The 12,207-nt window shown below is 32.9% G+C and overlaps 2 pseudogenes; one reads left to right on the forward strand and one right to left on the reverse strand.

Annotated features, from left to right (window-relative positions):
• Nucleotides 1-675: 675 nt before the first annotated feature.
• LOC120136229 lies at nucleotides 676-2,904 on the forward strand (annotated as a pseudogene).
• Nucleotides 2,905-2,983: 79 nt separating this feature from the next.
• On the reverse strand, nucleotides 2,984-6,028 carry LOC120136225 (annotated as a pseudogene).
• Nucleotides 6,029-12,207: the final 6,179 nt, after the last annotated feature.

Consider the following 12,207-nt stretch of genomic DNA (forward strand, 5'->3'; position numbering starts at 1 on the left):
ATATTATCTCGTTGATTTAATTGTAAATGGAATGATAATAAATTTTTCCCAATCTTCTTTCGATGTTAATTATGGATAGTAATTAAAATTAATTTAAATTTGGATATGAATGTCTCCCACGAAAACTGCTCTCAACCTTGCGTTGGGGACAACCTACTATCCTACCTCCCTCTTACCCCAATACATATGGGAATAAGGTCAGCTAATTAAATTTGGATATGAATAAATCTAAATAAAATTCATAAAATATACATTAATAATTTGTATATGATAAAACAAATTCAAAAGGCATGGACTTTGTAGGTTATCAAGTGAGTATTAGAGAATTTTTATATTTTTAATTTTTTATACCATTTAAATAACTTTTTTATATTTTTTCTTTTATTGATAATATAATTTTATATTCTCTAAAATTTAGTAATCAATCAACAAGTTAAATATTAATTATTAATATTATTATTCAATAAATTAAATTTCTATAATTATAAAAAAAACATTTGAATTTTGATTGGATTGAATTTTACTCAAATCAAATTCTAATCGATGCTAATCCAGTTTATAGTTTATAAATTAATGTGTACCATTCAAAGTAATTGCAGTTATGGATACGTGGCAAACGCTGAGATCACTAGTAGTATCCGACACCAGAAAGTCCAATTCCAACATCCTTTTCATCTCGTTTCCAACAAAAAAAAAAAGCTTCGAATCCTTGACCTTTCCATTCACAAAATCTTAATTTCTGTAAAAGGAAGAGCAAGGTATAATCACAAAATGGTGGGTGTTTGGGTGAGGTGAGAAGAAGACTGTGGATGGAGTCGGACTCGAATGGATGGAGTCGAGCTCGAGGTTTGATATTGAAGACTCTGCTTTTGATTGGAGGCGCCCTTTTTCTCAAAAGGTTAACCAAATCCACCACTCGCTGGGACCACGCCAAAATCGTTGCTCGTTCTCTTAGCGGCGAGAAGGTTCTTCATTTTGATTTATGAAATTTGTTTAGCATTTTCATTTCATTTTCGTCTCAATTTCTTTTTTCCAATGGTAGTTCTCGCAGGAGCAAGCCTCTAGAAATCCAGATAGTTACTTCAACATCAGGTACTGTTTAATAATTTGTTGTATACAGGAAAAACGAAAGAATTTAATTTAGTTTACATGATTGTTTGATTGAGCTTGAAAGAAAGCATATGCATCTTTAGAAACAATAAGCCATTGTTTTATTAATTTAGGTTATGGTTTATCTTCTTTCCAGCAATGGGTTCTTTTGCCAATTGCTTATTTATTTATTTATTTTATATACTGCTAAAATTAATTAAATTTTATCATTGCAGAACGCTTACTTGCCCAGCAACAGAGATGGCGGATGGTTCTAAGGTTTTATATTTCGAACAGGTTTGTTCTACGCATTGTCCCATTCAATCGTTTGTTTTCGAAATTCCATAATGTTCACCAATTTAGTGGTTTTTACTTCTTATGGACTAGGCATTTTGGAGGACCCCCCATAAACCTTTTCGGCAGGTAATCGATGTTGCGAAACGATAAAGGATGCACCAAGCACACGATCTATGATGATGAAAGTTTTAATGAATTTTATGTTTTTGTTCTTCGCACATCACTTTTCGGTGGAATGCTTTTATCTCATGCTATTCTGACAGTCTTTTGGTTGCAGAGGTTTTACATGGTGAAGCCTTGTCCAAAAGGATTTGAAGTGTGATGTTGAGGTTTGAATCTGCTCTGATTTGTCATAAGATCTTACTCTTTTGTTGAATTATTTTATATTTAGAATATCAGGCGAAAAGCATACTGTGGAACAATCTCACTTGTGTTCGAGGGGTTTATAAACAAGCTCTCCTATTCTGATCTGCTTATAATTTTTAAATATCTATTTGATCGCCTGTTGTGTTCATATGATGCCTTTGGAAGTAGCTGGCATTTTGATTTCTAACTTGCATTTTACGGCCACAGGTTAGTACTTATGCGATTAGAGACATGGATGAATACAAGAATTTCTGCGATCGTGCAAGGGATCACCGCCCACTGCCTGAAGAAGTTATTGATGTAAGCCTTTTCACATTATTGTCTTTCGTGCATGCCATGTATATGGTTCCTCTGATTTTTCTTTCGCATTTTGAAGCTATTCTTGGGTTTCAATGTGCATGTTCCGAACGTTGGCTGTTTCTATCTTGCTATGGCTTAATATGCTTATTGTTTTCATTTTTAGCTCTTAAGTGGTTGATAATTGTTTGCAATTTGACAATTAAGAATCATTCTGTTTAAATTCAAGTTGAATGCCGAAATTCAGCCATTTTAGCAATGGTAGCATCGCTTTTTGTTAATTATATTATATTTTTAACAGGATGTTGCTGAACATCTGACAACTATACATCTCAAACGCTGTGAGAGGGGGAAACGCTGTCTGTACGAAGGCTCAACCCCACCAGGCGGATTCCCAAATTCATGGGTATATTCCTCACCATTCAATCATGTTTGTAATCTACTTTGTGGTGCACCTTGCAAGGTCGGGACTACGATAACGACATGATTCTATTGCAATGGAAGATGTTTTATGCAATTTTTTTCTTTTCTTTTCTCACTTTCCTACCAGAATGGAGCAACACACAGCATTTCGGAACTATCGGTTTTGAAGAACAATGAGATACATACCTGGGATAGGGGTTACGATGATGATGGAAATCAGGTTTGGGGAGTGAAGGAAGGTCCTTACGAATTCAAGCCTGTGCCTGCATCTAGTTTCAATCTAAACTTTGCCCCTTCACAGCCAATGGAAAAAAGGACAGAGGGATCGTTTGTGTTGGAAGAATGATTCATGGTTTACATATATTCATAATCTGTAAAATTCGAACTCCTTTACATAAGCTTGTGTGAGGTTCCATGGCTTTGCTCTTTAGTTGTTGATTTCATTCAACAACTCAAATTCACAGAATTTGTAGTGTAGACTCTGGAAGATTCTTGGGATTACTTATTACATTTGTTATCTCGAACGGAACAATGCCGCGGCTTCTAGCTCCGTTTACGGCATCGCAAACAACAATTCCGCGATTTGCTTATACTGAGGGGAGAGAGAAGGGTAACTAGCTAGGCATTTGTGTAATGAGTGGAAAATCGTATATGAATCACAAACTTCAGTTCCAAATCTCACTGTATAATAACCAATATCCCAGTAGAGCAGTATGATCCATAATAACAAGATGAAAACTGGATAATAGAAGAATCATCCCACTGTCCAACATGCAACTAGCAGAGCCAAAACCTCCAGCAATCAGATCATTCATCGTCCGGCACCGGTGGAGCATTGTATTTCAAGAGCATATCATTCCAAGTGCATTGACCTTCTGTCACTTCTTTCACTGCACTCGCTACCTCTTCCACGTTAACACGGATCTGAACTTTGCTGTCCCTCTCCCGGATTGTCACCGAGGAAGTTGAATCCACTGTTACGGCGAATGGTACACCAAGTTCATCCGTTCGAGCGTATCGCTTCCCTATAGACGTACCTGTAGATGGAAAAATACAAACAAGTCCATCTAAATTCATCTGGTTTGATCACAAATCCAAGACTAGGTGTTTAGCAACATCGGTCCATACCTGTAATATCAATTTTATATGATATCCCAGCAGCGGTTAACATATGAGCAATGCTTTTAGCAACTTCCTCGTACTCTTGATTTTGCACTAGTGGAAACACGGTGCATTTGATCGGTGCTACGAGCGGAGGGAAACGGAAAACGTTTAACTGCTCATCACCGGTCTTGCTGGGCCTCGTGTAGAACGAGTGCTCGTAAAGACAGTAGATTATTCGTCCAATACCGAAAGATGGCTCAATCACCGATGGAGTGAAAACCCTCTGATGTTCCTTCTTTATTTCCTTGGAGATTGTCACCATCTCTTCTTTATCGTAACATCTTTAGCAAGAGTGCATACATTGAACTCCACTCTCCCTTGGACTCCAAATCGGCTTTCATTTCCATAGCTTCTTTTTCACTCATGACCTGCATACAAACAGGAAATGCAGCTAACGTTCCACCCTCTGTTTGTGTTGTGCACCAATCGCAAACTAATTTGTTCTATTTACCTCGAGTGCTTCGCAAACCATTCTCTGGTCACCCTTGAATGCAAGGCCCACCTCCTTTTTAACCGGTGTGATGACGAGTTTCTGAAATCACAACACAGTAAGTCATTAAACAACTAAGCAACAACTTACATAATACAACAATTTATAACTGATAAAAGGCAGAGACTTACCTCCACTTCCGTTGGTTCTGCAAATTTCTCATGTGCCACAAGAGGAACACCACTCTTATCCTATCATAGAGCATAAACAACATGCATGAACTACATCAGTCAATTCTGTATAATTAGATTAACCAATATCTTATGTTATATTTATATTGTTTGCTTACTGTGTGAGCTCGCAAATCGTAAGCAGATCTATCAGCGATACCAACGCACTCGATCCAGCCATAAGAGCATTCTATTTCAGCATCCCAGCAGTCTGCAGCATAGTGAGCCATCTCATTCGCCAGATGCTGCCTAAAACATAATCGATCTTTGTCGATACCAAGATATGTCAAGAAAAGATACACCCTTCCAATAAAATACCCCAGTGTCTCATTGTTGACAATGCCCTGATCATTTGTGAACAAACAAAAAATTGTCACTACATGATGCAAAATTAGGCTGAAATTATATTGGACTTAAACCGACAAACCTTTGAAACTGCTTCACCAAGGCATGTCCTTTCTGCCGGTTGTCCGGACACTTGTTTCTCCCTAGGGAACATTAGGAACTCCAAATTCGAAACTTCGGGAAATTTTGGGTGTGACTTGTCATCAGGATCCACAAAATGCTCGATCTCAGCCAGCGTAAATTCACGGACTCTCAGTAGACCTTGCCGGGGAGATATCTGTAGTTTGAAACGTTAGCCATTTCGCTTCCAGCATAACCCCTATTCCTATTTCCTACCACTTGAAATGATCAGAAGGAAATGCAAACAATATGTACCGTGTAATACAAGTTTTATACCTCATTTCTGAAGGCCTGACCAATTTGTGCAGCAGCAAAAGGGAGCTTATTCCCATTATAGTAATACAGGTCCTTGAAGTTAACAAATATGCCTTGAGCTGTCTCAGGCCGCATAAACCTGCATATTTCGAAACATTCAAAATCAAGACTCCTTGCACACGCTATGTTGCTCGGACTCTTCATTTTTCATACCCAGTCTGAGTAAAGACCACATACGAATGAAATAGCTAAAAAGGGTATGCAAATGAACCAGAAGCTCACCCGGGGCTCAACCCGGGTAGACCAATAGAGGTTTGGAACATGAGATTAAAAGGGTAAGGATCAGAAAGCGGGTTCTTAGATTCAGGAGCCACAATGGCATATTCCTTAATCTTTTCACCCAATTCTTCAGCAGTAAGGTCATCCAATACAGCCAGAACATGCTTCAGCTCAGCAGCCTTGTCGGCTGTGATGTTGACATCCTTCTTCTCCAGCTTATCTTTGCAAAAATCTTTCAGCAAATGGTCGGCACGGTAACAGGTTCCTGTTTTCCCACCTTTCACCATCAGGTCCGTGAATTTATCGACATGACCCGATGCTTTCAACACAATTTCTGGCGTCACGCACGGGCAGTCCACCTCCAACATATTCTCTTCCAACACAAAATGCTGCAACAAAAGAACTCGAAATTGTTAAGCAAACAATAACTCTTTCACCATAAGAGTAAACGAATTCTAACCTGGCGCCAGAAAGCTAGGACGTTAGCCTTAACAGCGCAGCCCGGTGGTCCATAATCATATAGGCCGGCAACTCCGCCGTAAATCTTAAACGACGGTACATAGAATAGCCGTCGTTCGAGGGTGTTAACGACGGCTTGACGAAAAGCATCCCGGTTAGTGAAGTTACTATCGCCGTTACTCGTCATGTTGTTGGGTTTCAACGCTGTTCTCTCCTTTTGATTTGGAAGTGCTTTAGCCTTTAAGATATTCTCTCCCATCTTCTTATCCGATACCTTTTAGACCTCTGCAGTCGTTTTCACCAGCATTGATGGAGATTCCAAAAAACTCTGTTAAATATCTAAAGAATTTAACGATGGTGGTCCTGTTAGATATTTTGAGTTCCTTGAAACTGAAAGATACGATTTTGTTTGTATTTTCTCTCCCGTCACCGTATCTAAACTCGCCCTGTCTCGTTTCAGTGCGTTGAGCGCGCAATGTCGATAGCAATTCTTGCGTGGAACCTTCCTCTCTGCCAGGAAGTAACGGTGGTGCAAACCAGTGCCGTACTAATGAATAGTTTGGTTATAAATTTAGAAAGGGTAAACTATAAGTTTAGTACGTAAACTACTCAATTTTATTTCGTTTTAATACTTAAACTTTTATTTATTTTAAAATCATATTCAATGTTTACTTTTATTTCATTTTTAGTACCCCTATGTTAAAAACTTAATGCTGGTCTCACTCTTATTTTACTCACTAAAATTTAAAAAAAAAATTAGTTTTACTACTCAACTTTCAAATTGATCATGTTTTAGTCACTCTAATTTATTTTATTAATAATTTTTGTGAAATGACATTTTTATTATTATTATTTTATTAAAATTGAAAATTAGAGTGATTAAATTATTAGTAGTTTAAAAGTTAAATAACTAAACTAAAAAATTAAACTTCAACAATCAAAATTGGAGTGAGAAGATAGTGAAAGTTGAGTGATGCATGATGTAATTTAGCCATAGAAAAGTGTCATGTTGTAACAATAATGTTAAGTTTTTAACGGCGTGGTACCAAAACAAAATAAAAAATAAATGTTAGGTATGATTTTGAAACAAATGAAAGTGTAAGTACCAAAATGAAACAAAACGGATAGTTTATGCACTAAACTTATAATTTACTCATTTAAAAAACGAATACATAATTAAAACAAACTAATGCATATTTTTAAAAATTAATAAAAATAATTTATTAAAATAATAATTAGTGTAATCTTTTTTCTTTTTCTTTTTATTTGCATGGATGAATAAAGAACCAATTGACCTTAAGCTTAGAGTAGAGGTGGGTATACGGGCTACCCGTCCGTTTAGCCCGCGGGTTTTGACGGTGCGAGTTTAAACGGAACGGGCTAAAAAGCCCGCATTCATAAACAATTTTGAATTTTAAGTCCCGTGACCCGTTCATTTAACCCGCGGGCTAAACGGGCTTACCCGCAGCCCGTTTAATAAAAATAATTTTAAAGGCTTTAAATGCAATAAAAAATAATGTTTTAGCTTACTACACCTTTAAAAATGATCGAGCAACTTGAAAAAGAAGATAGCACCGTCAAAATAATAAATAATATTTAATTTTTATTTTAAATAGCCGGAAATGATTATAAAATAATATTTTCTTAAAATTTTTTAATCATTAATATATATATATATATATAATGATATAATTATTTAAACTCAAATTAAAAAAATAATATTCACTTATATCACCAAATTTAAAAATAAATAAAATAATAACCACATTATACTTTTATAAAACACGATTATCCAAGGCTATAATATGAAGACAGAAAAGTGTCTGAAAGTAGAAATTCAAACATAAAAATTCAACAAAGTCAAACATTATACAAGTCGTCCTAATAATTGTATTTTATGAATGTTTTAGAGAAAGACTAAAACATAATATGAAAATATAAAATAAAATACTTACAGCATAAGAGTAAATTTGAAAAATACAATTATACTAAAATTGATAAAATATATTTATTTTGTAAAAGTCTTTAAAAGTTGGAAAATATGTTTTTAATTTTTTCTTTTCATTTTCTTTTTTATTTTTAATCTAAATATTATGTGTTATGTGATATATTATTAAAATATCACATGACTTTTTATAATTAAAGAACAAAATGGATAACATACTTCATGAAAAAAAATAAAAGTCAAAATTAAATAAAAAAATCTTTAAATACCAAAATGATAATGATGTATATTTAAATGAAAAAAATATCAAACAGCGGTCAAATTATGACAAATATCTTAATAAATTTAAGAACTACAATAGTTATAAATAACATCATATTTATATGTAAATTATTTTCTTTTTCTATAAAATTCTTTAAGTTTATTTTTTTTAAAATTTTATGAATTTTAAATTAAGCGGGTTTTAACGGGTTTCGCGAGTAGCCCGCGATTATACCCATTAAACCCGCGGGTTTAACAGTCCAGGCTAAAAAACCTACAAATTAAACGATCTTTAATTTTTGAGACCCGAAACCCGCACGAATCACGTGTTACACGGATAATCCGTGGGCCTTAGCCTATATACCTATCATGCGAAGGAATCTCATTAAAGTTAACCTTCAAAAGTTAAAACGTCATGTCAGGAATGGGATTCGAAACCATGCCCTTTCGGACCTGTACCTGAAACTGGCGCCTTAGACCAACTCGGCCATCTTGACATTGAAACTTAGTTCGGCACAAAAGAAATTCACATAAGTAACATTTTTTTATATCCATCAATCTTCCGATCTTAATTTTTAGGGCAAACTATATATTCAATCGTATGTTCACCTTCGTACTTCTGTTTTGATAATTTAAATATTTTTTTTAGACAAATATATCTAACAATATGTTTTGATAACTTATCGTTAAAAAATAAACATAATTAATGATATATCACGTTAAGATAATATGATGTCGTCATTAAGAAAATTATCTTGATAGTTTTGATTATTTTTAACGATAGATAACCAAAATATAACTAAAATGAAACGCTAAACATTATTTCAAAAAATAAATAATCAAAACAAAACTAAAAAAAATGACTAAATACGTAATTTACTCTATATCATATTATCATAAAGCAAAACTTAAATAAAAACCCAAACTTATCCTAACCCCATTCAATTGGGTGTCGGTCCAAGTAAGCAGAGCCCAAATTGCTTCGGAGTTTATAACCCTAATTATATGTTTCCCATTTTCAAGAGAGGATCCTTTCACTCACGTTCCAACCTTTATTGTACGTAAATTATATATATATATATATATTTGTATAAATTTTGTTATCTAAAATCATTTTAATTTAAATATGTATTGATTAGTTTTATTTATTATGATTCATGTGTATTATCCTTATATTTACTAACTAATTTGATTGTATTATTATCCTTCTAGAAAAGAAGGTAAATGTATTTGTATACGATATTATGAAATAAGATGATGATGCCACGTTCGACGAACATGGATGAGCACCGATAATTATGAGCACTATTAAATTAATTTATAAAACGTTAAATTATAAAGTACTAAATGTGTTGGGATTGAAGAAGATTAGTTGAACAATCGAATACATGCCAAGAATGGGTAAATTGGCAATTTAAAGTTTAGGGAGCAAGGAGAATAAAGATAGGGAAATTTGCACAAGGATTTATAGTGGTTCGACTTATCAACCAAGTCTACATCCACTACCTATGCTCCTCACTTAAGATTTTCCAACAAATCCACAAATTTGTTCATTCTTTTCCAAGGATAAAGATATAACATTTACAACTTAGTTTTTCACTTGGCTAAACTAGGATCAATCCCCTTTACAAAAGGTAAAAAGAAGTAAACAAGAAAATCTCTCAAAGTTAAGATGTTTACAAGATTTAAGCTGGCAAGAAAAACAATTAAAAGATTTACAATGAGTGTCCTCAAGTTATTTTTATATGTTGGAATGTGTTTGTGACCGTTTCTAGCCGTTGGGGATGTTTTGGAGCCGTTAAGGATTAATTTTTTGCAAAATAAAACTTCTCAATACAGGGAGTATCGGTACTACCTTTGTTATATTTAAATAAACTAGTCGTTAAAGACCGTTGGGCTTGACCGGTATCAATACAGGGAGTATCGGTGTCTATTTTGCATTCTGGAATTTGAGTAATTTGAAAACAACTGGTAGTATCGATATTACATAGAGAGTATCGACATTTCTCTTACTTTTGGTTTCGATACCACATGAACAGTATCAGTACTGTTCATATAGTATTGATAATGTAAGAACAATATCGATAATGTAAGAACAGTATCGATACTACATACTCAGAAAACTATTTTGTGCTCAAATTCCAATTTAATAGACTTTGAATTATTTTTTAAAACTTTGAATAAATTCAATCAATTCCAAAAACATTTGTCTTAATTTGTTATATCAAAACATTATAAAACATAGTTCAACAAAACGTATAATGATAAATTAGTTAAAAAAATTAAATTAAATTTAATTAAAATATAATATTTATAAAACATCAGTTTTTTATGGTAAACTATACCATTGACCAGCTAACTATTTAACTTTTTTACTTTAACTACCGATTTTTCAATTTTGTCAATCAGGTTACCTAACTATTTAAATATTGTTAATCAAGCCACTTGCCGTTAAATATTAACGGATGAGATGACGCGGCAGTTAATAAATTTGTATAATTACACATTTATTCATCATTACTTACACATTCTATTAATTTGGTCGTATTTTTAATTAATTTAATAAATTTAATCATCAACCAGATGGTGACATGCATCACTATGTAGTTAGATTTTTTTCTTAATATTTTTATTTAATTTAATAAATTTTACATCTAATCAAATGGTGTCACGTGTCACCAATTGAATGAATAGAAAATAAATTGAACCAATAATTGTTGTTGATAAAGTTTGAACCCAAGACGTGAGGAGAGAAAGCAAATGCCCCAACCACTAGGTTGCACCATTCAAATGACAAACTTATCACGACATAATATATATAGTTACTGGCAATAAAAAAAGAGAGAAAATGACCTAATAAGAACTCTAACATGAAATAATTGAATAGCAGATAATATGATATATATACACAAATATTATAACTGATTAATATGTGAATGTATTTTATTCATATTTTGAATCATTTTAATAAAAAATATTAACATATTATAATTGAAATATAATGAAGAATTTCGTTAACTTAGAATTTACCTGATAGTGGAGGACTTATCGTAGTAAGCATTTTAAGTTATGCATTTATTTATTTATTTATATCCCGGTTAGAGTAAAAAAATTGTATTTTATTATATATTCATTATATATTTGAAGAAAATTTTAGTGAAAACTTGATTTTATTGAATTAATATATTTTAATATAGAATTGTTAATTAAGATTAAAATCTGATCAACATTATAATATCTTAAAATATAAGATATAATATATATTTCAATAAAATTAAAATGATGAAGAGCTTAGGATTGAGCATTGGGAAATGGTCAATGCGTAAAAACAAAACAGAAAGAGAATGAATACGCCGCAAAGTTTTAATTATTCAAGTAACGGGTATAGCCCGACCGGGTCGGGTTTTTTATGTGGGGTTTAGGTTCGGGTTTAGGGTTAAAAAATTCTACCCGACCTGACCCGAAAAAAAATATATAATTTTACCTTATATATTTAGAAATAATTACAATAATACCTCTCTATATATAATTTTTTTCAATTAAGTCATTATTTTTATTGAATAATTTTTTTTTATTTCGGGTCAGGTTGGATTTTTATATCATATATTCGGGTCGGGTAAAACCTTGTTTAAGTCAGGTCAAGTCTCGGGTGAAGGCTCTCTTGTTCTCAGATCGGATTGGGTGGACCATAAACCCGACCCACACCTATCCCTAAACGGGTATTTCAAAATCATAAGTAATGAATATGAAAACTTGGCTTCAAAGTTTCTTGGCACGTGTCGGCCCAATATCAAAGCCCACCGCCGAATTTCATGACCATCCTCCGACGCTCAGGTTTTGACCATTTCTTTCTCATTATTCAAAAAAACATTTATATTTTCAAATCCTTTTTTCTATTAAAATAAAGACATTTGGTGCCGTTATTTTGTGTGCGACTCTAATATTAATTATAAGCCCATTAAAGCATAGCAGCTTAATAACTAACATTTCACGTTTATAGGTCCATAAAAGGGATAGACACTAGTTGAAAAACCATCCGTAATTATTAATTCTCTTATTTTTCATACAATAATTATTAATTCTATTGATTTTTTAAAAAATTTCATTTATTTTTTTCTTTAGTTTTTTTCAATTTTGAATAATAATCTTTTTCCTTGTGGTACATGTTTTTTCTGCTCTTATGACACGTTTCTTATAGCTTTTGGTATGTATTTCGTATACCTTTGTGATTGTTTTGGTAAAAATTT

This window comes from Hibiscus syriacus, unplaced genomic scaffold, assembly GCF_006381635.1.
Source record: "Hibiscus syriacus cultivar Baekdansim isolate YM2019G1 unplaced genomic scaffold, ASM638163v2 tig00110621_pilon, whole genome shotgun sequence".
Taxonomy (NCBI): domain Eukaryota; kingdom Viridiplantae; phylum Streptophyta; class Magnoliopsida; order Malvales; family Malvaceae; genus Hibiscus; species Hibiscus syriacus.